This window comes from Martes martes (genome assembly GCF_963455335.1).
Source record: "Martes martes genome assembly, chromosome: 1".
Lineage (NCBI taxonomy): Eukaryota > Metazoa > Chordata > Mammalia > Carnivora > Mustelidae > Martes > Martes martes.
The window spans coordinates 170,227,583-170,253,304 of NC_137888.1; positions in this window are offsets into that span (position 1 = coordinate 170,227,583).

The following is a 25,722-nucleotide window of genomic DNA, read 5'->3' on the forward strand; positions in this document are numbered from 1 at the left end:
CAAGGTGTGTGGTATTCCAAGTGTGGTCCTCAGACCAGTAAATTACCCGAGAACTTGTTAAAAATGCAAATCCTTGGCCCTCACCCCAAACCTACTAAATCAGAAATTGTATAGATGTTCAGTAATGTGTGGTGTCAAACTCCTCCTGATAATACCAATGCACACCAAAGAGTGTGAACCACTGGGATCTGATGAGATCTTTGAAATGAACTAGGAACTTGGATTCTTCCAAGAATGTCCTCTTCCCCAGGCAACTGATCTAAGGAAACACAGGTGTTTATGTATGTAAATTACATATTCAGGAAAATAGTGAAACATTCTATCTGTCACCACATGTTTCCAAATAACCAAGTATTCTTAACTGGTAGTGCAGACATCTGGATGATGGTATGAACTTTTCACCCATCATAAATCATCCAAATGAAGAGTTTTACTTCCTGTTAACCTGTTCATTATAACAGACACCTATCACCATGTATACCCCATGAGCACCCTCTGCATTCATTTGGCTTGAGAGCATTTTTTCCCCCGATATTTTATTTATTTATTTATTTGACAAAGAGAGAGAGACAAGGAGAGAGGGAACACAAGCTAGGGGAGAGGGAACGAGCAAGGAGCCCAATGTGGGGCTCGATTCCAGGACCCTGGGATCACGATCTTAGGTGAAGGGAGATGCTTAATGCCACACAGGCACCCTGAGAGCACTTTTTTTTTCTTTTTCTAAAGAACTATATGATCAGTCCTGTGTAAAATCCTGAAATTCTTCAGCACTGGAGAAATTGCATGTGGCTATGAGTAGCTCTCATCTATTTCTTTTCACTAGTTGCCCTCTCTTTAAACACCTAAAAGACTCAATCCCTAATATTGCTCAATCTCCTTCTCCAACGGGATTCCCACTGTATATTGGTTGTTCCCAAACTTTGTTCATCATTGAGCATCCCATTAAATTATGTTTTCTTGTTCCCACAAATGACTCCAGATATCGCAGTATTTTGTCTAGTAAGAACTATTAAGCAATACTAATTTTGTTTTCTTAGATTCGTTAAAGGCATAATTAAGAGGTCAATCAGACTTTTCGATCCATACAAGTTCCCAGCTGTTCCCCCTGCATGTTGTTTTATAATGACAGGGTTTTGTGTATGTGTGTCGGGGGATATGTTTGTATATGTCCATGGGCCTAGCCAGTTCATGTGTATGGTTATAGTTTCTTACAGAATTTGTAAAATATTGGACATAAGCTTTTGTGCCCAATATGACTTATATAATCTCAGAGGAAACAGATCGCTCTCCTCTTAATTCTGCTGATAGTGTCTTACACATGTATACTCTCTGGCTCCAACCATTTAGAGAATTCTATAGTTCTGAGAATAGAGTGCAAAATCCTTTATAGAGCTAAGAAGGACTCTTCCTCTTCATGCATCCCCCTCATCTACCAATATCTCTGTCTCTGATACATAAACCCTGGCCATCTTTCAGTTGTCCAAAGAGGTTTTCTCTTTCCCACCTCACAGCCTTTGCACATGTTCTTCCCTCGATCTGAAATCTTCTCCCAACACATCTTTGCTTAATACTTACTCATTGTTCAACTCTTAATTCACATATCTTTTCCTGGAGACAATTCTCCAAAGTCTCCTTCCTTACCACCCACTTTCATCTTGATGACAGCTCTAGGCTAGGTAAGGTCCCCAAAGTATTATCTCTTATTACTCCATGTTTTTCCTTCATTGCAGACTATACCATATGTTTATATAATTATTTGATGACTCTCTCTCCAGAATATAAGCTTCACGGAGGCAGAAGCCACATTTAAATTGCTCCTTTTAATATCCTTAGTACCTACGATATGGTACTCATAATAAAAGCTCAATTTAAAAAAAAAACTCAAAAAATATTAAACGAATAAATGCAAAAATGAATTAAATGAACAAAGTTTTGGGTTTTTCATTAAGCTGAGGTAAAGAGTAATTCTTGAATGGATCCTTACTGCCTGGATAATCTCTGATCCTCAAACTGAAAGGAATTCAGAGTCCTATCTACATATCTGAAACTTGAATGTTGCTGGTTTTTGTCACTTCACATGGAGCTTTTTTTTTTTTTTTTTTTTTTTTTAAATATTTTATTTATTTGACAGACAGAATCACAAGTAGGCAGAGAGGCAGGCAGAGAGAGAGGGGGAAGCAGGCTCCATGCGGAGCAGAGAGCCCGACGCGGGGCTCGATCCCAGGGCTCTGGGATCATGACCTGAGCCGAAGGCAGAGGCTTCAACCCACTGAGCCACCCAGGCGCCCCCACATGGAGCTTTTTTAAGGACATGAGAAAATGCTCATAAAAATTTTTAAATATAAATGCATGAAATACATTTTTATATTCAGTGTGAACTGGAATGTGTAGAAATATAAATGCATGGCAGAATAGTTTCTGACCTCTTTACCACCTTGTCTCATCACTGTCAATCCCAGATGGGGAGGGAACCTTTAAAACAATAATGCATTCAAATTGTTATAAAAGGAAATCAACAGTTAGAGCAACATTAATAATAGCAGCCAAGTGCTTGCAATGGGCTAGGCACTATTCTATATGCTTTATGTATAATTACTGAAAAGTAAACTTAGGAGATAAGTCCTATTTTTATCTGATGTGTTTACCTTGTTGATGCCCTTTTCCAAAAACTGGCTATTTACTGCTGTCCTCCTAGTTCCCGCAAGGGAGCATTTCAGGAAGAAGCTACATGGATATAAGGGAAGAGAAAAGGATCAAAGGATTAGAATCCTGAGTATTCTCTGGAGAAAAGAAAGATGGAAAGGTAGAAAAGGAAGATAAGCTTGGAGAGGACACCTGAGTACCTAATTAAAGGAATTCAATATCATCTGAAAAGCTTCCAGAAAGGAAGGGAAAATAGGTATTTTTGTACCATAGTTTGAAATCTAAGATAGTTAGTTGTTAGGTCCTAGAGTGATCAGAATTTTCTGGTAATAGGTAATACCAGCATTAATTCCCAGATGTGATAGAACAAATAGCAAAGACACACACACACACACACAATTAAGGACTAGTAGAAAACAGGCTAACATATTCATAGTACTTCCCTATAGCACTGAGTTTATGAATGACTACCATTTTCCTCTTCATCGTATATTAATGATAATTAATTTTTACAAGTTAAACCAGGAGTTTTCAGAACACGTATTTTCGTCAACTGTTCTATATAACACCATTAGGTTTGTCACTATAAATAATTTGCTGTTGTAGTTGTTTGCCATGTTTGTGTCTTCATTCCTTAGGTCAAAGGACACATGAGAATCTGAATATTCTATAGACACTGCCAGAATGTAAACAGATTGCAAAGGGACTTGTGTTGGCTCATTAAATCCATGCTTGGTTTAAAGCACAGTTTAGGTTACGCTTGAACAGGGGCAAAGGGAGAGAGAGAGAGTTGAGAAAATTCAAACTCATTTACATAATGCTGCACTTGAGGCAAAGACAAGGTTTCCTGAGCTGAAATTCTCGTTTCCTTCTATTCAACACATTTACTGAATGCCAGAGTTGCTAAGGGCTGCAGGGTAGAACAGAGCTTAAACTTCAGTGGACTTAGACAAATGTATAATTTATACGTTAGATACTTTCTGTTTAGCCTGCCCTGAATTGTCCCTTTTATCTAACACATCCAATGATCTTTTGGAAACATAGTCTCCTTGTTCAGTCCTACTCATTCCAGGTGCTCTGAGAAGGACAAAGCCTTCTTAAGCGATGAGCACATGACCTAAGCCTGGCTGATGAGAGAAACACCCCAACATATACACACATAGAGAAACAATAACTGTTTTAGGAGCACTGTGTCACCTGAATCCACCCATTAGTAGGGATTCCCAAACACATTAGAGAAGGTAACATTAACTGCTATTACAAACTAACGAAAAATGTAGAACAATTCGTGTTAACTAAAGCTTATTGTACAAATGAAGTCTGAAGTGGGTATTCCTCTAGGTGGGTGGTTCTTTCCAAAGTAGTAATTCAGGGACTCAAGCTCTATCCATGTTTTGACACCACCACCTTCAACACTTGATAACCAAAGTTATCACGTGAGCCTCAAGCCGGATTTAAGAAGGGAAAGAACACGGAGAATTGCATGTGGCTAATGTGGAAGTGACACGTATCAGCTCTGCTCACCTTCTACGTTCTAGAACACTACCTCATGGCTGACTGAGGGAGGGGCTGGGAAATGCAGTCATGCCCTGCGCCCAGGGAGAAGAGAAATTGGATTTGGGGAGCTCTAACATAAAGACTTTTCTAGATTCATTAGAAAAAGAATGTATCTTTTTGGAGGAGGGGCCGAACTACAGACATAGAGCTGCTGGTAATCACTGCCACCACTTGTGCAGAAAAAGAGTTAACATGGCAGGCCTGAGGCTTCTTATTCTCAGAGAGGCCTGTTTGCCACATTGGCCCTAGACATTTAGAATGCTTCTGGGAACTTGGATTTCAGAGGGTTCACACTGTCTTAATGGATGAGAGTGGCTCCTGGTGTTTCAACTGTTTGTAAAAACAATATAGTGTATCCTCAACACCTGCTTTCCTCTGGGAGCCTGGAATTTTAGTTCACGTTAGGCAGAGCATGCCTACATGCTGTCCCCCACCTCCTCACAGAGCTTGAGTTTCTAAGTCTCTAATGAGCAACATTTCACATGTATTATCACAACTTGCGGGGGGAATCAAGTGCATCCTATATGATTCTATTGGGACAGAACGCTTGGAAACATGAGTGCTGTTTTCCTTTGGAATTTGTTCATGTGGATTTTCCCTTTGCTGATTTTGCTATGTATTTGTTTACTATAATAAATCATAGCCTTGAGGATGATGAGATGCTGAGACTTGTAAGTCCTCCTGGAATATCAATCATCAAACTTGGGGGTGGTCTTTGGACTATCAATACATCACCATGTGGAAGGAGTCTTCCTAGGATGAAACTAATGCAGAGGGCAAGAGTCAAGAGATTCATGGAAGCAGATTCCTGAAGCATTCTTCGATCACCCAGATCAAGCTATCACTGCAGTCAAACAATTTCTGAACTTTTACATTATCTGAGACAATACATTTACTCTTGGGTTTATATCAGTTTGAGTTGACATTTCTTTTGCCTATAACCATAGGTAAGATTGATTTATATAGTTTGTTACCTTATATATCTCTTAACACTTGAAAATATGATTAATTGCTTCACTCAGTAGACATAGACTTAGAGAAAGTAGAGCCCCCTGAAGCAGAAGCTTAGGAAAAGCCTCAAAACATAAGTTTAGTCTGGGAGTGATGGATAGAGAGCTCCACAGCAGTCATGGAAAAACAAAATCACTAGAAAATAGGGAGAATACAATGGAAAGAATCCGAAATCAAATCATGGTAAAAACAAGTAAGCAAGAGACAGGCCAAGAGTATTTGGTGGCAGAATGACAGTGTCTATAATTTATGCATAGACTCTCTGTGTGGGGAAACTAAATTCAGTAGACTGCAAGTTCAGTCAAGACAGGAATTTTGGTCCATTTATTAATAGCTATAACCCATGCCTAAAACAGTGTCTGGCTCATATTAAGCACCCAATCAGCATTTTTGGAGGGGAGGGGAGGGAAGTGGGGGGATAGGTGAGCCTGGTGGTGGGTATTAAGGAGGGTACGTATTGCATGGAGCACTGGGTGTGGTGCATAAACAGTGAATCTTGGAACACTGAAAAAGTAAAACTAAATTAAAAAAATAAATGAAAAGATACAGAACTGTATAGAATACATAATTGTATAGAAAACAGCTGCTTTGAAATCAGGATACTATAGCTACCATGTTTTATTCATTCTTTAATTTCTTTGGTGATAAGTAAGAAAGTCAAACAATGTCTGAACTGCAAAATGATATTGAATATTTAAAAACTAGGTTATTTAAATGAGTAAATAACTTCTATGTAAAAAAGAAAAAAAAAGAAAAGGTCAGGAATGGAACTGAGCATAACGGGAATAGAAACTACACTCATTAGGCCTACTGAACTCACTGTAATCACATGCAGATTTTTTTTAATCAATAAAATAAACCATGAAAGTCATTAGTTCAGGGGTTCCCAAGTGCTTCTGCAAGTCAGAACGCTCTGGGAACATTTGAAAATATAGATTTCTGAGTCCTACCTAGACCTAGTAAATCAATAAAGAGGTATGAGGCCAACGGATCTGTATCTTTAACCCCCCCCCCCCAGGTAATTCTGATAATAGCTATTTTGGGGACCTCTGCATTTTATTTACAATCTTAATTTCACAGATAAGAAAACCAACACCCAAAAGCAAAGCTGGCTTATATAAGAAAAGATGGTTTTACTGTCCTCAGGATCAGAATTCAAGGGTTCAAATCCATCTAGTGTTCTCCCCATGACACTACACTATCAAACTCTGGGTCAGTACCCCAAATACTCAGACCTTGCTTTGTGTGGGTAAGGATATTTGCTAGGAGTTGCAAGACGTGATTCCCCATTCACACAACCCATTCAGTCTTCATATTTCAAACACAGCGGGGAAGAAATGCAGATGTGGAATGGTGGGAGGAGACCTCTTGGATCCCCTCCTGAATTCAAGATCCTAAATCTCTAATTGTTGGTATTCACATTGAGGTCAAGCCATAAGAATAACATAGGAGTCTCAGCCCACCATAGTCGACTCTGGACCCACAGCCCCTAGAGAGACAGACAGACAGACACACACACACACACACACACACACACAGTTGGAGTAAGGCTCAGGGACAGAAGTCAAACTGAAACATGATGACATTGTGATCCCACTGTCCTGATTTTAATAGTCACAGTGTAAAAACGCGCTCCTCATTTATAAACATTGACTCCCTTTCTTTGCTGCCTCAGCCCTAGTGTTTTCATGGCAAATAAAACTAGAGTAAAGTCACACTGAGTGCCCCCAAAGAATCTTGGAATGTTAAATGTGAGGACATGGAAGTCTGTGAATCCAAATGCTGGAACTGTCAAATCCCCAGAAGTAGTTAAGAATCCATTTTGTCTTACCACCTATACCCCATGACTTTTCCCCACCATTGTGATTATGAAAGCAATGTTTTGTTTTGTTTTGTTCTGTTTTTTTTTTCTCAATTCAGAAAGCCAACTGGAGGCTACACTGATCAGTATTTTTTTTTATATTGAAAATCTAAATGGAAAACCACAGTCTTGGTGCCTTCAGTGGGGGCCTCCTTATCTAAAGACTGAGTGTAATGTTTTCCTTGAATATTATTATTGTAAACAGCCGAGGATAATCTTTGGAGAACTAAAATGCATCTGAATTTTCTGGAAATGCTATTTATACTTATAGGAAAGGACTTGACATCAGACTGATAAATTAAGTGCTTACAAACTACTCAATGTAAAAAAAAAAGTAGCAGGATTATGACTTTGTAATTACCTTACTCTTATGAAATTAGCATTTGACATGGAAAAAAATGATAAGGTTTACCATAGCGAATTCTACTGTAGATATATAATTGTCAAAAAAAAAAATTCAACTGAGTAAATTTAGAGATCTAATTGGCTTTATTCAATGAGGGCAGCATCTCATCTAGCAAATAGAAAGGAGCACCAGAAAGCTATACAAAATGAAAGGCTTTTATATGCAGAAGGGGGCAGGAAAGGTGGTTTCTAGCAGAGTGGATTGTTTCAGACAGGGTCATCTTCTTATGGGGGACAGAAAGGATATATCCAGTGGATTACCTCACTGGTGCTGACCAGGTCAATTCCAGGTTGACTAGTTAAAGGTTACATTCCTGGGAGAGGCTGAAACTACAATCAAATTAGGTGAAAGTCTTGGTTTTGCTGACATGGGGCTTACTGCAAGTGACTGCATTTGGAGCCTATTGACTTTTTTTTTTTTTTTTTTTTACAGGTTTCACCATGTCATTATCAATTAACTCATTGGAGGCTATTCAGGTATTTCTTGTCACATTTTAACTGCTGCAATGTTTGGTTATATCTTTTGTTCCTTGATTTACAGCCTAATTTACTTGCCACACAAACACATGTACTCATGCATTTATCCACGTCAGTGAGAGCCTTGGAACTATTTGAACATATTCCATCACATCTTTGTAATTCAAAAAAGCCGTTGGATAAACAAAGGGGCTTCACTCCTCAGTTTTGTGTTTATGAGCCATATCCAAGAGACACCACACTCATCAGCCCAAAGCCATTCGTATCTGACGCACTTTTCAGTTCCTTTCAGATTCCAGTATCATTTCCGCTTCATCACTTACATTTGCAACATACAATCAACATAGTGTCATGTGTGCTGTGTTCTATATTCTCTGTTTCACATCGGCTACTTTATTATACTAAATAAATTTTAATACTTGAAGACAAGAACAATTTCTCTGGCTCCTTTTCCAGACTTAGCCAAGGGTCGGGTATATCATACACAGTAAATAAGAACATCTATTAATTGAGTTCAGTGATTGCATATCGACTAGTTACTCAAACCTTAATTATTTGGGGGGATCTACTAAGACCCCGACTTTATTCTTGATCACACCTTCTCAAACTTCACATGAATCACCTGGGGATTTCTTAAAAATAAAGATATTGGTATAATCAATCTGAGTTAAAGATTGAGAAGCTATAGTTCCAACAAGATCCCAGGTGAGGCCATGGTCAATGAACCAAACTTAGAAAAGGGAGAACCTAGACCAGGACTTGGAAAACATCTCCTGTATAGAGCAAGATTATAAATATTTTAGGTCTGTTGGACCATACAACCTCTGTCACAACTAGTCAATTCTACCTTTGTCCTGCAAAAACAGCCACAGATAATAAGTGAATGGCATGGCTGTGTTCCAATAAAATGTTTACAAAAACAGGAGTCCAGACAGGCTTAGCTGGTAGGCTATAATATTCCTACCCCGAACTAGTTCGATAATGAGGTCACATGAGATACGGGCCCTTCCCTTATGAAGTTCAAGTAGGGAATATCTACAGGTATTTAACTGTTAAAGTTCTAGTAAAATGAAACACAGGTAATGTAGGAGCCAAACATCTTAATTTTGTTAGGTGGTTAGTAATTAGGGGCTGGTTAGCAATTCACCTGATGTAAATTGGCTTAGATTGGTCTCTCTCAGGTTTTGCTACACTAGCAAAATATAAAATTGATAATTTTATAGTGTATCCAATCCAGGATGTAGTTTGTCAGCCAATTTCAGGTAAGCATACATTATTTTTTCTTTGCTACTGTCGCTGATTTTTTAAAATTATTTTTAAAGATGACATTCACTTGACTTACCCACCCCAAGAGAGTCCTTTTATATAATTGAGAAAATTTTGCCTTTTCTACTGGTCCAGGAGATGGCCAAGAAATCAGCCCAGAATGTAATTGTCTTGTTTTTCTTTAGTCTCTGCTTTGCCTTTTGCATTATTTCCATTCTATTCTTTTTCTTCCATTCTGAGGTCTGAAAACGTGACAAGTAAATGTCAATACCTACTTGTACCTCCCTATTTCCTTATTATGATTGATTTCCTGAAAACAATCAATTATGTACATGGCCAATTAGTCTAAAGAAACAATGTCACACTACAGACAGTGGGTTTTTCTTTGTTTGGTTGGTTGGTTGGATGGGGTTTTTGTGTGTGTGTGTCAGAGAGAGAGCGCGCACAATCTGGGGGAAAGGCAGGCAGAGGGAGAAGCAGACTCCTTGCTGAGCAAGGAGCCTGATGTGGGACTAGTTCCCAGAACCCTGAGATCATGACCTGAGCTAAAGGCAGATGCTTAACTGATTGAGCCACCCAGGTGTCCCTAGACAGTGTTTTAATGATGGAGATAGTCTTTAATAAAATGAAATTTTCAATATTCAATGTTTGTGGGTGGGCCCTACTCCTAGGCTCTGAGGGAAGTAATATTTTAACCAAGGTCAAAATGATTTGTTAAAACCTCAAAGCATGGGCTCTTTATCTGCCTCAAACATACATTGTACATCTGCTTCATTAAAGAAAACCAAAAAGGAGCATTTTGAACACAAGAGAAAGAAACATCCCTGTTTCCCATAAGATTAAAGTCATATACTAAAAACAGAAGATAGAGTATGTAACTTTTGGAATGTCCTTTGTCATAATGATTTCTAACACTTTACATAAAAAATATATATATATAATCCTGCACCAAATGTTCCTCCCTTGGAGGACTCTTTTCTTTGTAAAGATTATATATCACGGGAAGCTGCCCTAACTTGGGCTTGAATAAAACTCTTGTCCTTCTTCTGTAAAACTTTTTAAAAAGATTTGTTCATTTTGTGTGGACATCCTGGAAATTCAGTCTTACTGTTTTTATATTCATCTCTCTCTCAGCAAACAATCATTGAGCATACACTATATCTTGAGTCCTATAAGCAAAGAAGAAAGGAGGCAAAATCCACCTCAATAGTGCCCTAGTATTGTGGTGGTTCCCTTCTCTTTAATTAAAAAAAAAAAAAATACAATTTACTTCTGTCTGTTATGTGACTAGTTAATTCCAGTGCCCTCCTCAAGTTCTTTGGACCATTGCTATAAAAAAAATGCATCACCCCTCTTGTTTTTCACCTCTTAGGACACACTTCCACTTCCAGCTTTTTCCCCCATCACTCTGGCCATCTCCAAATTGCCATCACATGCTTCTATTTTGTTTATTTTTTCTCCTGATTCATCTGGGACAAAGCTTTTCCTTCACTTCTTCAAGCACCACCAATACTCGTTAGCCACTAGGTTGTAGAGGAGTCCAAAATTTCTTCCAGGACAAAATTACAATGCCAGAAGGGAAGACTGAACACCCCATATCAGATGTAAGTATTGTTTCCTTTGTTTGACCCATCAGCCATAGGTTTGTTTTTTGTTTTTTGTTTTTTGTTTTTTTTCCCCCACAAATCCTCTACCTGTTCCCTCCCTTACATGTCTTTTCACACATAAACTCTATTCTCACTAGCCCCGGAGGCACACATTTTTCTGTAGCCTACTTTCATGCAAAACAATGAATTTTCTCTCCCACCTTCTCCACCTCTCATTTGCACTCTGCTCAGTAGGAACCAAAGTCAAATGATATTGTAACAATTTCCTTACCCAGGGAGGACAACACTTCAGTTGACACTATAGAACGGTTTATGTTCTCATTTTCTCTACTTTGTTTCCAAAACAACCTCTGGGCTTCACTTTGGCATAATCAAATACTCATTAAAGTGTCCCCACCCCCATTCCAAAAAAAAAAAAAAAGTTCTATTTCTCCTCATATGAAATTCTCATCACCAGAAAATTGAAACAGCTTTAGGCAGTTTGCAAAAGAGTGATATTTATTTATTTATTTATTGTTGTCTAACACTCCACCAAAGAGGAAACTAACTGGAACTGTAACAAATATATGTTCAAAACATACTGAGAGGGCAGAAAAGGACTAGTTCTACCTGAAGGAGGAAAGACGAGAAAATATGCATTCTTGAATATGCCATCCCAGTAGGTCTCAATTAAGGAGCTAGGATGCATCTTGACATGTGTGTTAGGGTAGATAGAGGTGGGTTTGGAGTTTGGGAATAGAGCCTGTTAAAATACATATATAATAGTTCATATCACTGAAAAGAGACCTTTACAATTTTAGGGTGGGACGCTTGACCAAGAATATATACCCAGGCAAAGAAACCTCAGGGACACTTACAAAAACAGGATCACACACATAAGTGGTGTGTCTTCTCTTTTACCAGTTATATCAACTCTCAGAGAATCCTCTGGTGTGTTCCAACCCGCAGAGGAAAGCCCACAAATACTTCCACAAGAGCCCTGGGCGTCACTAGACCATGGATTCTTTTTATCTTAGCCCTAAGATACAAAGCTAACGGGGGTTCTGAAAATCACTAATACCAAAGCCCTCATTTCTATAGAGACTATGTCACCAAAATGACTTTCTCCCGGTTGGTAACAGATCTGAAGCAAGAATCCAGGTGTTCTGCTAACTTCTGTGTTCTTCCTACTGCTCCAAATTTCAGTATTACTGGCCTTGAAGGGTGTCATCCTGAGGTCTCCTCAACTTCAACATTTCTGATGATACAACCAGGCCCCTCTGAGAACAGAAGGGAGAAGTGCTAGATACTAGGAATGAGTCACCTGTAGTTCACCATCGTATTAGTGCCTGGGATAGCATATGTATTCGTAGAGGCAGCCTAAAGTACAGCGGACTCATCTAGAATGGAGAGAAGAGCCACAAATCACTATGGACCAGGATTTCTCATCCTTGGCACTACTGACATTCTGCGCCAGCCAGTTTTTTGTTACGGAGGCCTTTCCTATGCATTGTAGATGTTCAGCGGCACCTCTGACCTCTGCCCACTAGAAGCCAGCTGCAACTACCCTCCTACCCTTCTGCCAATCTCCAGACATAGGCAAATGTCTTCCGGAAGACAAAACTGACTCCCCTATGTTGAGAATCCCTGTTATGGACGACATAAATGACAACTTCCCAGATGAATGAAGGGAGAAACCCACCTTGCAGAGTCTTGACTCTCTCAGAGGGGGAGAGTAATGTCAGATTTATTGGGAGTCAGAAGTCTGGTTTACGATGCAGCTTTCGAAGTAGAAACTAGATTAGGATTTGGTAAGAATCAAGATAGAACAGTTCAATAAAGGTGGAAAGACAAGTATTTTGAGAATTTTGAAGAGGGAAATTCAAAGATAATCTCAGGGTACAAGCTGTCTGTTGAAGAGTTCATAGGTCTTTTGTGAAGTTCCTGTACTGAACAACTGAACATTTTCAAGGAAAGAGGAACCATGGAAAGACACGGCATACTAATGAAGATAGAGGAACAGCAAAGGGATGCCAGTATAGATAACAGGGTGTGGCTTTGTCTCCCCAGTGTCCAGGCTGAGGCTGTGTGTGGTTTAGGTTCTCAACTGCCATTCTTTAAACAGTTTCTGATTTAGTGCTCTACCCTGGTCTTTGTTGGGTCCATGGTCAAAGGAGCAAGACTGATACAAAGCGAAGGTCAAGCGAAGCTTTATTTCGCACCAAGCATCGAAGAAGCAAACTGACGGGCCAGGGCCATCTCTTACAAAGAGGCGACCTCTCTCTGCCTTACAGACTAGCTTTTAAGGGCAAAGGCCATGTAGTTTGGCCTGGCCACGCACAGGTGGCCAATGAGATTGTAACACAGAGAAAGCTGCACAGTCCTGCTAGGTCACACATAAGTGACCAATTGAATTACAATTTACCCTATAGTAGATATTTGAACTAGCCTATCACCTTGGTCAGAATTGGTGCCCAAAAGGCACCCAAAGGGCGGGGCCCCTACTCCTTGGTAGCTAGGGAGACAGTATGTGCCCCCACTGATTGAATACCTCTACCTGGCCTGACCCACCCTTGTATTTGGGCTTTGTTACCTGGGACTCATTTTCCGGGACTTGTTTTAAGTAAGTCCCTTGGGGGAAGGAGGGGCAGGGACAGTTTAAGTTTTACTGTATAAACAACAAGGTCATTGTTTAACCGGATGGAATTGCTCTGGCTAAATAGGTCCTTACAGTCTTCATTTAATTTATTTCCCCCACTGGTCCTAAAGAATACCAACACATCCTTCTGAGCCAGGGTGGCAAACATGTTGCCCTTGTGTATTAGAATGCCATGGTTTTACTGAGGTCTTACACACTGAAGGAGAGTCATCAAACACTCTGAGTGTCATACTTGCCCATTTCTAGTCTGGCAGGTGTAAGGCGACCTTAAGTGTTAGTCATGTTTCTTGAGTCTATGACCTCGTTGTTATAAGGATGTCAGTTTTGCATGGGGTCATTAATTCCTTAATTAAACAAATGTTTGATTTTAATTTTAACTGCACTCAAATGCAGTGCCCCAAAGCTAGTCCTGCTACCCACAGATCTATACACCCTGCCCTCCAGCAGTCTGATTCAGGCACTGACCAAAAATAGTCCAAGGATACCACAGCTTTCCTGCTTCCACACTATTCAGGGTAATGCTAGTCCTTCAGTGATGTATGTGAAGAAGAGGTTAAGATCCAGGCTGTGCAGACAGACAGCCCTGAGTTTAGAGCCCAGGTCTACCACAAACCTGTTACATGACGTTTACTCCTTTGCTTCTGCTATCTTATCCATAAAATGGGGATAATAATGCAAACTCTTTTAAAGGGTTTTTGTAAGGATTAAATAAATTAGTGTTTCCACACTATTTTACAAACACTTAACACATCTGTTGATGTTTAGCATCTATTTAACCTATTTCTACCATTAAGTCCCAGATTTTACTCTGGAAAATCACCCATTCCTCATTCCCAGTCTGTAAGTTTCAGGTAGATCCCAACTACTTCTTCCAGGGGGGAAGCATGTCAACTAGGTATAAACTAATAATTTCATTCTATCATATTGTCTACTTGCTTCAGGGACCAATGCAATGATCACATCTAGGTGAAAGAGCCCATTACCACTAATCCCTAGCTATGGGAAGGGATTCCCTAATTGTGGGAAAGTGGCATTTGCCATTAGACTCAAATCAAAGATGTAAAGCTCAAGCTGCCAAGGCCATCCCAATCCCCCCTTTCTATCCCCAATAAAGCTTGAGATGGACCTTAGCACTTGGCACATCATTTGTGTTCTTGGTTCAGTGGTTTTTGACACCATTCCAACCACGGATTTTTATTTATATAAGCCCACAGACTCCTTGTTTCTTCTTCTTACTTTCAACTACAAAAGTCATGACTGATGTGAATGCCTGGCAAATAGCATTTTTTTAAAGATTTTATTTATTTATTTGACACACAGAGAGAGAGAGAGAGATCACAAGTAGGTAGAGAGGCAGGTGGGGGTGGGGGGTGGAGGAAAGCAGGCTCCCCACTGAGCAGAGAGCCCAATGTGGAGCTTCATTCCAGGACCCTGAGATCATGACCTGGGCTGAAGGCAAAGGCTTAACCCACTAAACAACCCAGGCATCCCGCAAAAGCATTTATTAAGTGCTTTTACTATTATTATCTATAGGATTTCTTTGTGTCTTTCAGGGCCTCACCCTTCAGCTGGAACAACCTCTATGCAAATATTAAGAAGAAAATGTATTATTCCTGTGGGTCATTGTGGGAAAAGTTCATGTCATTGATGGTTTCTTAGCTACAGACAGATACTTGTTGGCTTGGGAAAGGAGAAGGAAAGTAAAAATCACTTATCCTTTCTCCACTAGAACATGTTTTAGAAGGGGAATTTATCTTCTTGTCAGATGCAACATTAGCAAAGATTTAATCAGATGACTCTACCTTCTGGAAATGTCAAAAGTGTAAGACTCCTCCTTTTACAATTTCCTAAATGAAAACAGTGGTTATTAATTGCATTATTGATCTGTGCCTTTTCACTTTCTGAGTCCTCTTATAGAAATAAGAGACTCATACAGTGAGCTTCCCATATAATAAATGAACCAATTTCCTTGATATTGGATCCCATACTAGAAACGCTCAGCACTTAAAAAGAAACAAATTTCACGTCACCAGTGGATTTATTTGCTAACTTTTGGCTCATCCTTTCTCCTGATTCTTTTACCTAGGTTCTATTTGGTAGTAGCTTCTGTTATTGTTGTTTGTTTTGTTTTGTTTGGGGGGGGTAAGAATCATAGATATTAAAGAAATTCTAGCAAAACATGTGTGTGTACATGTAGGTGGGGGCAGACATTGGAGAAATATCGAGTTTGTTAAACTGACCAGCAAAGAAGTCAAGTTACTCATTGTTCGATTACTGATGTGCTAATGTAATAATGTGAAGCTGTCTTTCCAGGTATTAAATACAAGCTGTGTCTCACTCTCTGTATTAGAAAGCACAAGTTCTCTTAGGTAACACTTTCACCTGTGTCTTAGAAGAGTCCACTTACAGTGAACTATAAACTAGCAACTTCTGAGTTTAGACATGGCTAAGGAAACCTTGGTACATAAAAAGGTCATGTGTAATTTAGTAATGGGAAGCTCATTAAAATGAAGTGGGGCAGCCAGCAGGGGGAGCTCTCACACCCTACCACGCTTGGTCACTTGCAGAGCCTGCAGGAAAAGAGGGACTTGACCTTACGCAGACTTGACCTTGTACCTGCATACTATTCTACTGCTCCAGCCAGAGGAAGACATGCTTTCCTCACTCCCCTGGGCCACAGCTCTGCCAATGAGAAGATACCGCACTGTGAACTCCAGTTTACTCTAATGGACTTTTACTGCATAACAGCCTTCCCGACTTAACCCTTTTCTCCATTAAAAAAAGTGTTCCTTTCCTTCCCCTGCCCCTTCCACCCCTGCAACTTGCATATGGTTTTGCCGCAGCTATTTGTTCCAGACTGCAATTTTCTTTTATTCCCAAATAAACCCATCTTTTGCTGGTAAGATAACTTGGCAGTGTCTATTTTTCAGATTAACAGTAAGAAGGTGAAATGCTTTGCTTTTAAGTTTCCTGAAAGAAAATAGGAAGTCATCCTGTAGTTCACCCAGCTTTCAGGGTGGTATCATCTGTGAAAAGAAATAGCAACGCTCCACTAGCCACTATGGCTTCAGTGACAGAATCCTAGATTTACAGCTGAAGAATGATTCTGTGTTCTCTATGGAATACACTGTAAAAATAAAGCCATCTTTTATAGGGAGATGTATTTTGCTCTCAGTCATAGAGCAGAGTCCTCCTATCAGTCTATCCACAAGTTTTCATAAGAGTCTATTGTCTAATTAACTTGGAATCGCTAATTTAAGAATGGCTAAGTCCAAAGCATGTTATGAAAGGGTAAGGCAACATTTTTCTAGAAAGGCTATAAATATCAAGCCTCAAATCACAGTTTTAAAAAAGAAACAACAGGGCGCCTGGGTGGCTCAGTGGGTTAAGCTTCTGCCTTTGGCTCAGGTCATGATCTCAGGTTCTGGGATTGAGCCCCACATCTCAACTTTCTGCTTCGTGGGGAGCCGGCTTCCCCTGCTCTCTCTCTGCCTGCCTCTGCCTGCTTGTGATCTCTCTGTCAAATAAATAAGTAAAATCTTTTAAAAATTAAAAAAAAAATAAAAAAAGAAACAAGCCCAAAACAGTTACCTGTGCTGTTTGTGTTACATCAGCAAACCAAGACTTAACACCTAACCTAACTGCAGTTTCTGTCTCTCCCAGGAATGTGACCTTTAACCAGTCAATCTGAAACTACCTGATCAGCACTAGTGAAGTAATTTGCCTAGTAAACATCCGCCTTCTCCCAAAGGAAGGTGCCCTTGCCTGAAGTAATATACTATTTGTTATAGTATCTTTCTTGTCCTGCTCCCTTGTGCCTATAGAAGCTTTCCATTGTGTACAGCTCCTCATAGTTCCTTTCTATCTGTTAAAATGGAATGCTGCCTAATTCACAAACCATTAAACAAAGCCAAAAGGATCTTTAAACGTACTCAGTTGAATTTTGTTTTTTTTTTTTTAAAGATTTTACCCATTTATTTGACAGACAGATCACAAGTAGGCAGAGAGGCAGACAGAGAGAGAAGGGAGGAAGCAGGAAGCAGGCTCCCTGCTGCACAGAAAGCCCAATGTGGGGCTCGATCCCAGGACCCTGGGATCATGACCTGAGCTGAAGGCAGCGGCCTTAACCCACTGAGCCACCCAGGTGCCCTGAATTTTGTTTTTTAACAATAGCTTTGAATTATCCAATACATTAGGGGGTTTAAAAGTTAAAACCTCTTTGTCAAGGGACTCAGTCTGTCTGTGCACATGTGTATGTATGTGTGCATGAGAGATACTGTGATTTATAATATATATATACATATATATGTATACATATATTTGGATACTGTGATTTATAATAAGGAGCATATATTTGGTCTTCATCCCTGTTTCTGGCATAGAGCTCCTAAAATGGTTGGGACTTTCTAAATGATGAAAGCAGCAATAGTGTCTTCTGTTGTGTTAATGAAGTGACGTTTGGAAGTCTCCTAAGGATGGTGGATGGCTGCAAATAAACCATCCACGTGATTAAAAGGCTGGAACTCTCTCTGTTTTGCCTTCAACCCTCCAACCTCTGTGATAGGGAGAGGAGCTGAAGGTTGAGTTCTCTCACCAATGGCCAAAGATGTAATCAATCATGCCTATGTAATAAAGCCTACATAAAACCTCAAAGGTCAGGGTCAGAGAGTTTCTGGATGGTGGACACATGGACATGCTGGGAAGCTTCCTGTCCTTTCCCCAAACTCTGTCCTATGCATCTCTTCATCTGGCTATTTCTGAGCTATATCTTTTTATTTAAAAAAAGGTAATCTAGTCAGTAAAATGTTTCTCTGTGCTCTATGAGCTACCCTAGCAAATTAACCAAACCTGAGGAGGTTGTAGGAACCTCTGATTTACAGCCAGTTGGTCAGAAGTACCAAGAAACAACCCAGGCTTGTGACTGGCTTCTGAAGCCGGGTCAGGGAACAGTGTTGTAGGACTGAACCTCTACCTGTGGAATAAGATGTTATCTCCAGGTAGACAGTGTCAGTGAATTAAATTCTGGTATCTGAGAATTGCTTAACAGTGTGGGGCACACCTCCGCCTGCCACCACATTTGAATTGGTACCAGAACCCTTTTAGTGTGCATTCAAATAATGATATCCTCATCATTTACTTTAGGGATAAATATAAAAATCCAGTTTGTTAATACAGTAAATTTAGAAGAAATTATATTTGGGTAAAAATCTTGGTATCTATAGTTTCTTGATGTGGGAGAGGCCACTAAAACAGAAAAAAAATGTTGGCTGCCACTTGAACATACAGTCAAATATTGATAGTTCGAGGTACTCCAGTTCAAATACAAGATAATGGGGCGCCTGGGTGGCTCAGTGGGTTGGGCCTCTGCCTTCGGCTCAGGTCACGATCCCAGGGTCCTGGGATCGAGCCCTGCATCGCATCGGGCTCTCTGCTCAGCAGGGAGCCTGCTTCCTCCTCTCTCTGCCTGCCTCTCTGCCTACTTGTAATCTCTGTCTGTCAAATAAAATAAATGAGATCTTTAAAAAAAAAAAAAACCAAGATAATATAAAGGTAATTTATATTTGGATTGGCATTTATTTAATGTAAATAAAGTACTTAGTTATTCTGGGATTCTTTGCCTTTTTGAACTAAAAAAATAAAGAAAGAAAGAAGAAAGAGAAATCTCTATCTGCCATATGAAATTAGTAGTGGAGTTTCTACTTATTAGATAATCTACTCATAGATAATCAGGAGGCAATTTCATACATTATTTAGCACATCAGGAGATTTGAATATAGGCTCTTTAAAAATCTAATATGTGCCCAGTTCAAAGGCAAAACTTAAACCACAGTGGGCTTAAATTAGTATATTTTTTAGGGGGGAAAATAGAAGTATGCCATCAATTTTCTTTATGATTATAAGACGTTTCTAAGTCCATTTAACTTAAAACACTAATAATTTCATCATAGGGAAAAAAAGCAAATAGTGAGCATTGAGAGTTACTTAAATATGTAATTGAACATCCATCTAAATAGAATTTGGATTTCTGCAATTGTAGCAGGTCAATTAGAGACTTAAACACAAATAATGGTGCATGTGATTTAGTCTCCTAAATACCGTAGGCTATAAAATATATTATTTTAATATACTATGAGTTCTGAAGTTTTTAAGGTTTATTAACATTTTGTTATTCACTGTGAACTAAAGTAACAGACCAATTACTTATATGGAACAAAGTCCTTAAAGTGATTCATGTCCAGAGTGACTGCTTGAAGACAGCACTAAAAAAGCACAATATTGTAATGCTCTGACATTAATTCTTCTTTAGGAATGTTGTTGGTAACATCTCAGAGCTTCACCTCATTAGACTTAAACCTCATGCAATGAATCTGGTTTTATTTCTAAGTCATCTTTCCTGCGTAGTATAGAACCGTTAAGTCGGGTGCCATTCTTTCCTCTGTTTTTATTTTACACTATTACTTGATTCTGAATTAGAATCATCTAGTACTGAAGCTTCTTAGTGGAAACTGTAATCTTTCCCCAGCCTACTTGGTGGCAATGAGGGAAACAAACTGTCAACTTTCTGAAGAGCAGAGCTTAACCTCTAAGTGCAGGCCTGCCAAATCTTAGCCTCTGTGGAAGCTGGGTCAGTGAGTGGCCAGGGGGCAGTATATGAATTTGCAGCAAGTACCATATATGGCCTCATATACATTCCAATACTTTCCCTTATTTTGCAGAGTCCCAGGTCGCTGTCCTTTGTAGCAATCAGCTCCCATCTTACAGTTATTTGAAAACGAACTTTTACTTACAAGGTACTATAACACCCAGATAAGGGCCAGGTTTAGACCCAAACCAACCTGGGTTCCAATTCACCAAGAACTGTATGTGTGCTCCTAGGTAAGTTCCTGAACATCTTAACTTCAGTTTTATTATCTATAAAATGGGAATAAAAATGGTACTAACCTCACAAGTTTATTGTGAAGATCAAATGTGACAGTGCACCACCATGCCTGCCATATATTAAGTATTCAATAAATGTATATGTATTCCAATAAGTGTGAATAATTGATGATTTATTTCAAATTTTACCTGAAGGCCCCTTATCACACATCACAACTTTGGAGGGTTTTTTTGTTTGTTTGTTTTTGTTTTTTGTTTTTTACTTTTTTTAACTACAAATGTCTGTGGCATTGTGTGCTTGGTTTGAAGGTTAGCAAATACACATGAATTTAAATGCTGTACACTGTTAATACCTTTGCTAAAACAAGTCATAAAATACATTCAAAACCAAAAGAAAATGGATGTTGGATTATTCCCCTTTCTTAACAGCTGGTCACCACTCCTCCCCCAGGGTAGTCAACCATGTTTTCTACAGATATTCGGGCAAATCTGAACTAGAGGATCTAGATTCAGATTGCTGTTGCAGTCCTGACCCCATCTTGGCAAGACTCCCCAGGTTTGCCGGGTTCTGGAGAGGCTGACAGAGCTGCACCGTCGGCTCAGAGGAGAAGGTAGAAAAGGTCAAGATTAGCTGAAAGATCCCTTTTGGGGTGAGTGCCTAGGGCGCAAATACCCTTCTCTGAGCCCTTTGCCAACCGGAGTCACATTGGTGGGCATAGGTAATAGCCAAATGTTCTACTTTATTGCCACATGCTTATGGCTGATTGGATCTGAATCAGTTCAGTAACAACCACATTCCTTTGGGGATTTCTAACTGGGGCTGACAGAGTTCAGAGTCTTCCTTAGTCACCTGGATTAAAGAAATGGAGACTCAGATGCTGGGGAGCAGCCTTCCTTATGAATAGGAAAGCAAAGGAAGCTCTCCAAAGAGGGAAGAATGAGGAGTAAAAAGGAGACGGTATGCAGGGAATCTGAAAGAATGCTGGCCTTTGTTCCCAAGCTGTCTAGCTCCACTTGCTGCCTCTTGTACTTGGTTCCTGGTTTAGAAGAGCAGCCTACATTTTTATAATAATCCCCCCTCTTCCCCCCCCAAACCCATTTGAGTAAGTTTCTGTTTGATCTAAGTAAACATGAACAAAACAATTGTGCTCATCACTGTCCTTTTCCTCACTGATTCAGAAAGTTGACTAGCTCTTTAAGGGATTTTTGTCTTTTAAGTCCTAGTGAGAATAAAGTATGTTTTAAGTTTCACATAAAAAATGCAACAGTTGGGGCACCCGCGAGGCTCGAGGCTCGGGGGGTTAACCTCTGCCTTTGGCTCAGGTCATGATCTCAGGGTCCTGGAATTGAGCCGCACATCCCATGTCACATCTGGCTCTCTGCTCGGCAGGGAGCCTGCTTCCCCCTCTCTCTTTGCCTTCCTCTCTGCCTACTTGTGATCTCTCTCTGTGTCAAATAAATAAATAAAATATTTTAAAAAATGCAATGGTTGTTCTTCCAAAATAGAACAAAAAAACATGAATATATTTCTTCAGCATGTGTGTATGTGTGTATGTATGTGTGTGTGTCAGCTACAATAGGGAAGAGTATTAAAAAATAAAAAATACATTTATTTCCAATATTTTGTAAATTTGGGGAAAATAGATTATAAAAGAAAATACTATAGGTAATATACACAGTCACAGGTTTTTGTTCAATACGCAATCACATTTATTGCAGTTGACTCTCATAATGGCCCTGGGAGGGAGGCCAATGAGACCATAAAGCATGAGAAAGCAAGTAATTAGCAAGATCACACATCAAGTAATTCATCTGCTTTGGATATGACTTCAGGATATATGAATTTAAAGCCTTAATAGTTCTTGTTGTTTTATTTTCTTTGTGTTTCCCAAAATGTGTTCTATATCAGACTACTCTCATGGAATATTCCATAGTCCAAAAAATTTGGGAACTGCTAAATACTCAATAGGGATTGGGTATTGAGTATTGAGTAAATCTTAGAGATTTACAATGTATACTTATAGACAGTCTGTAAAGAACCGTATTCAACATCATTGAAGCCAGGCTTTAACCAACATATTTTCCAAGGAGTCACTTTAAAGCACTATTAAAGAGCTATTAATAAATTGAAGACTTAGTGGTCAGGATGATTAAAAATTAAGAAATGCTGAATGACAGTGCATTGCCTATTTGTCCTCTATAACTGCTATTTCTTTTGAATATAATATTTCCTGTTAAAAAGTACTAAAATACATTAAAGTATAAAGAGATAAAAATCAGCTTAAGTCCTGTGGCCCAGAGAGAACCACTGACAACATTTCATTGATTACACTATCATATATCTCTATCCACATGCAATTACAAATGGTTTTGTATAAATCCGATCTCATCATGGGATGATTCATCATGACTATCACCACGTTCCTTTCGTTCTCTAACTCTATCTGCAGCATCACCACCCCCCTCCCAGATGACCAATGTTGAAAATATGGTGTGCAGCTCTCCATGATGAGAAAGATGACCAAGATATGCATACATATATGTGGATCTTTTCTCACGTTCCGATATAATGTGAAAATTCCTCCAACTTAACTGGTATAGGAAATTATGTAAACATTTGGTTCCTATAATGAAATAATCTGGGGAAAGATACAGCTTCAGGCATGGCTGCCTACAGAGGCTCAAACAACATCTCCATCCTTTCTTTCTCCTAGAATGGTTATTTTCTTAGACTCTTCCCTTGAGGGGGACAAAAAGTAGCCTTTGGCAACGCCAGAGTCATTTCCCTGGTGATTTACTTTTATCGGTCCAAAGTGAGCATTTTTATCCTAATAACACCTACACTTTCACTGTGACTTTCACTCTGATTGTGTTGACTTAGGTCATCTTCTTTTCTCCAAGAAATCCCCAGGGTTAGGGCGATGTGAACCCCCAGTGAGTTTAGCACATTGAACTGGGCATTAAGCCTTTCGGACCTGATGGACTGAAAGGAAGATGGTAAATCCCCAGCTAAAATCTGAGAGGGGCTGTGCCAGTAATAAGGAAAATGAACCCCAGGTTGCCACAAATAACCAAGGTCTCAGAAACATGCTAAAATATGGAAACCAAAATCTGAAACCATAATATTCCACTAAACACAGCATGGTTATACCTCTCATTCTTGGAGAGTTAACGTGAGAACGGAACAATGACACAAAATGAAGCTACTTACCAAAGTGTATCCTGGAGATCTTGGTCAGTCATCACGTGGCAGCCAGGAACAGAAGTTATTTCACCGGGCTCACGGTGGAGAGGACTTTATCACAAGTCTACAGGAGAAACATAGGGAACCCTATGGTGAGAAGTACAGCGAGCCCAGCTGAGTCTCATATGAGAAACTGCGGTTTCTCAAGAAGGTTACTGAGGATTTTAGAGCCTTCTATTTATTTTTCTCTGCACATCTGTAGCACTTTCTTCTCTCCTGATAATGTTTTTCCATATTCTAGGCATAAGGATGTTCACTCTCTTGCTGATAAAAATGAGGTTTCGATCCCCTCTTTATCTGCAACTTGCCTCTGGAATGTTATTTATTCAGTTTCTGGTTTCTCTTCCCAAAAGCGTCTTGCTGGTGGTTTTGAAGCAGAAAAAGGCTGACCCCAGCCCCATCTCCATGTGACCTTTTGTTTGGAATATACTCGATTTCTTCTTTTTGTTTCTGTCTTGGTTTCTGTGCATTAGGTAAAACAGACACCTCTCCCGGTCTTGAAGGCGTGGCCTGTACAGATGAATCTTCACATTTAAACCTGCCCTGGCTTTTGTCGTCTCTCAGACCTTTGTGATTGTTCAGGCGGTCTATCTCATTTTTTTTCGTGACCCCTCCGGGGCCGAGCGCGTGGCGGGAGGATCAGGAGCCAGACCCTGCGGCAACAGCTTTCAAAGTTTGCCCGTATACAGCCCTATGGGACTGCAGGCCTAAGCCTCGCCGACCCCCGTGCCAGGTGACCCACGAGGTTTCCCTTGCATGGCAGTTGGAAATACTGGGGCTCCAGACCAGTGTATAAGCTCCCTTCCGGGAGATCCTGGCGGGCAGTAGTGAGGGAGACAGAGAAGGCGAGGATGGCGGCCTGCACTCATCCCCTGGGAGAAAGTCCGCCGGCACTTCGATGTGTGCTAAACCCGAAGCCTGTCCCGGAGGCTGAAACTGCAGGACGGGCCCATGGGCCCGTTTCACAGAAACACTGAAGGGCGCTGGGGGCAGGAGCCTCCCAGGAACTGTGTCTGACTGTGACAGTCCCCCGGCTCGGGAACGCAAGCCCCTGCCAGGGCTCCGGGCGCTCTGGGACCAGGCAGCTGCGGGAGCGCACGCAGGAAGCGCCGCTTTCCCGCCTCTGGAAACGCTTACTCCCCAGCCAAAGCCCCACTCACGTCCAGAGCCAGCGACGCAGAGGTGTCCTGCGGCAGCGGCTGCAAAAACCCAGGCGCCAGCTCCTCTCCTGGAGACACTCGCTCAGGGTCCGAAGCAGAGGGAGACGCGAAGCCGGGACCCGCCCGTCTGTGGCCCGGGAGAGCCGCCCAGCCGGTTCCGAAATGTGGGTCCAACCAGAAGCCTGCGCCTCAGAAGGACGCTCTGAGACAAGCCAAGAAGCTTCTCCCACACGAAGTTGGGCACCTCTCTGCAGCCGTTCCCACGGGGCAGGTGAGCTGGAGCATGCCAGCCCTTTAAAGGGCGTACCTCACATTGTTGCAGCCTTGTGGGTCTCAGGGTCGCAGCCCTGTTGGTTTTCAAAGCTAGATGTTGGGGGGGGGGCTCATCTCCCAGGTGCAGGTCATAATAGTTGGTGTCCCACGTGGGCTTCAAACTCTTCACTCCTTAGGGCAAAACTCTGGGATTTGGGTTCCTTCTGGACTACTGCACCAAGAGTGGAGTTCACGGTGAGCTTGTGTCCCAGCCTCTCCTACCCACTTTGTTGTGAGCCTCCTCTTTCTGCTGGATGCCTAAGGATCCCTCAGCCAGTTTGCTGTTCTTGTGGTTTTGTTTTAGAGGAAGCTGTTCTAAGCTACAGGTTCTATGTTATCGTGGGAGGAGGTGAGTTCAGGATCCTCTTGCATTTTCATCTTAAACAAGAATTCCAAATTCTTGGATTGGGATATTGTGTGCTGAGTATGCATTCCTGGTACAATCAGCTGCAGCTGAAGGGGGCAGTTTGCATGTTATCTGAGGGATGTCTGAGAAAGAAATGCTGGGCATCTAGCTGCAGGGGTTGGAAAACCAATAGTTCTCAGACTTGATCTTGAGGCACTGTGGTTAAACTTGCTGGTGCTGAAGGCAGACTACCTAAAGTTGAGTCATAGGTCCATAACCTAGTAGCTACGTGACTGGGAGACTTTTAAAATCTCAT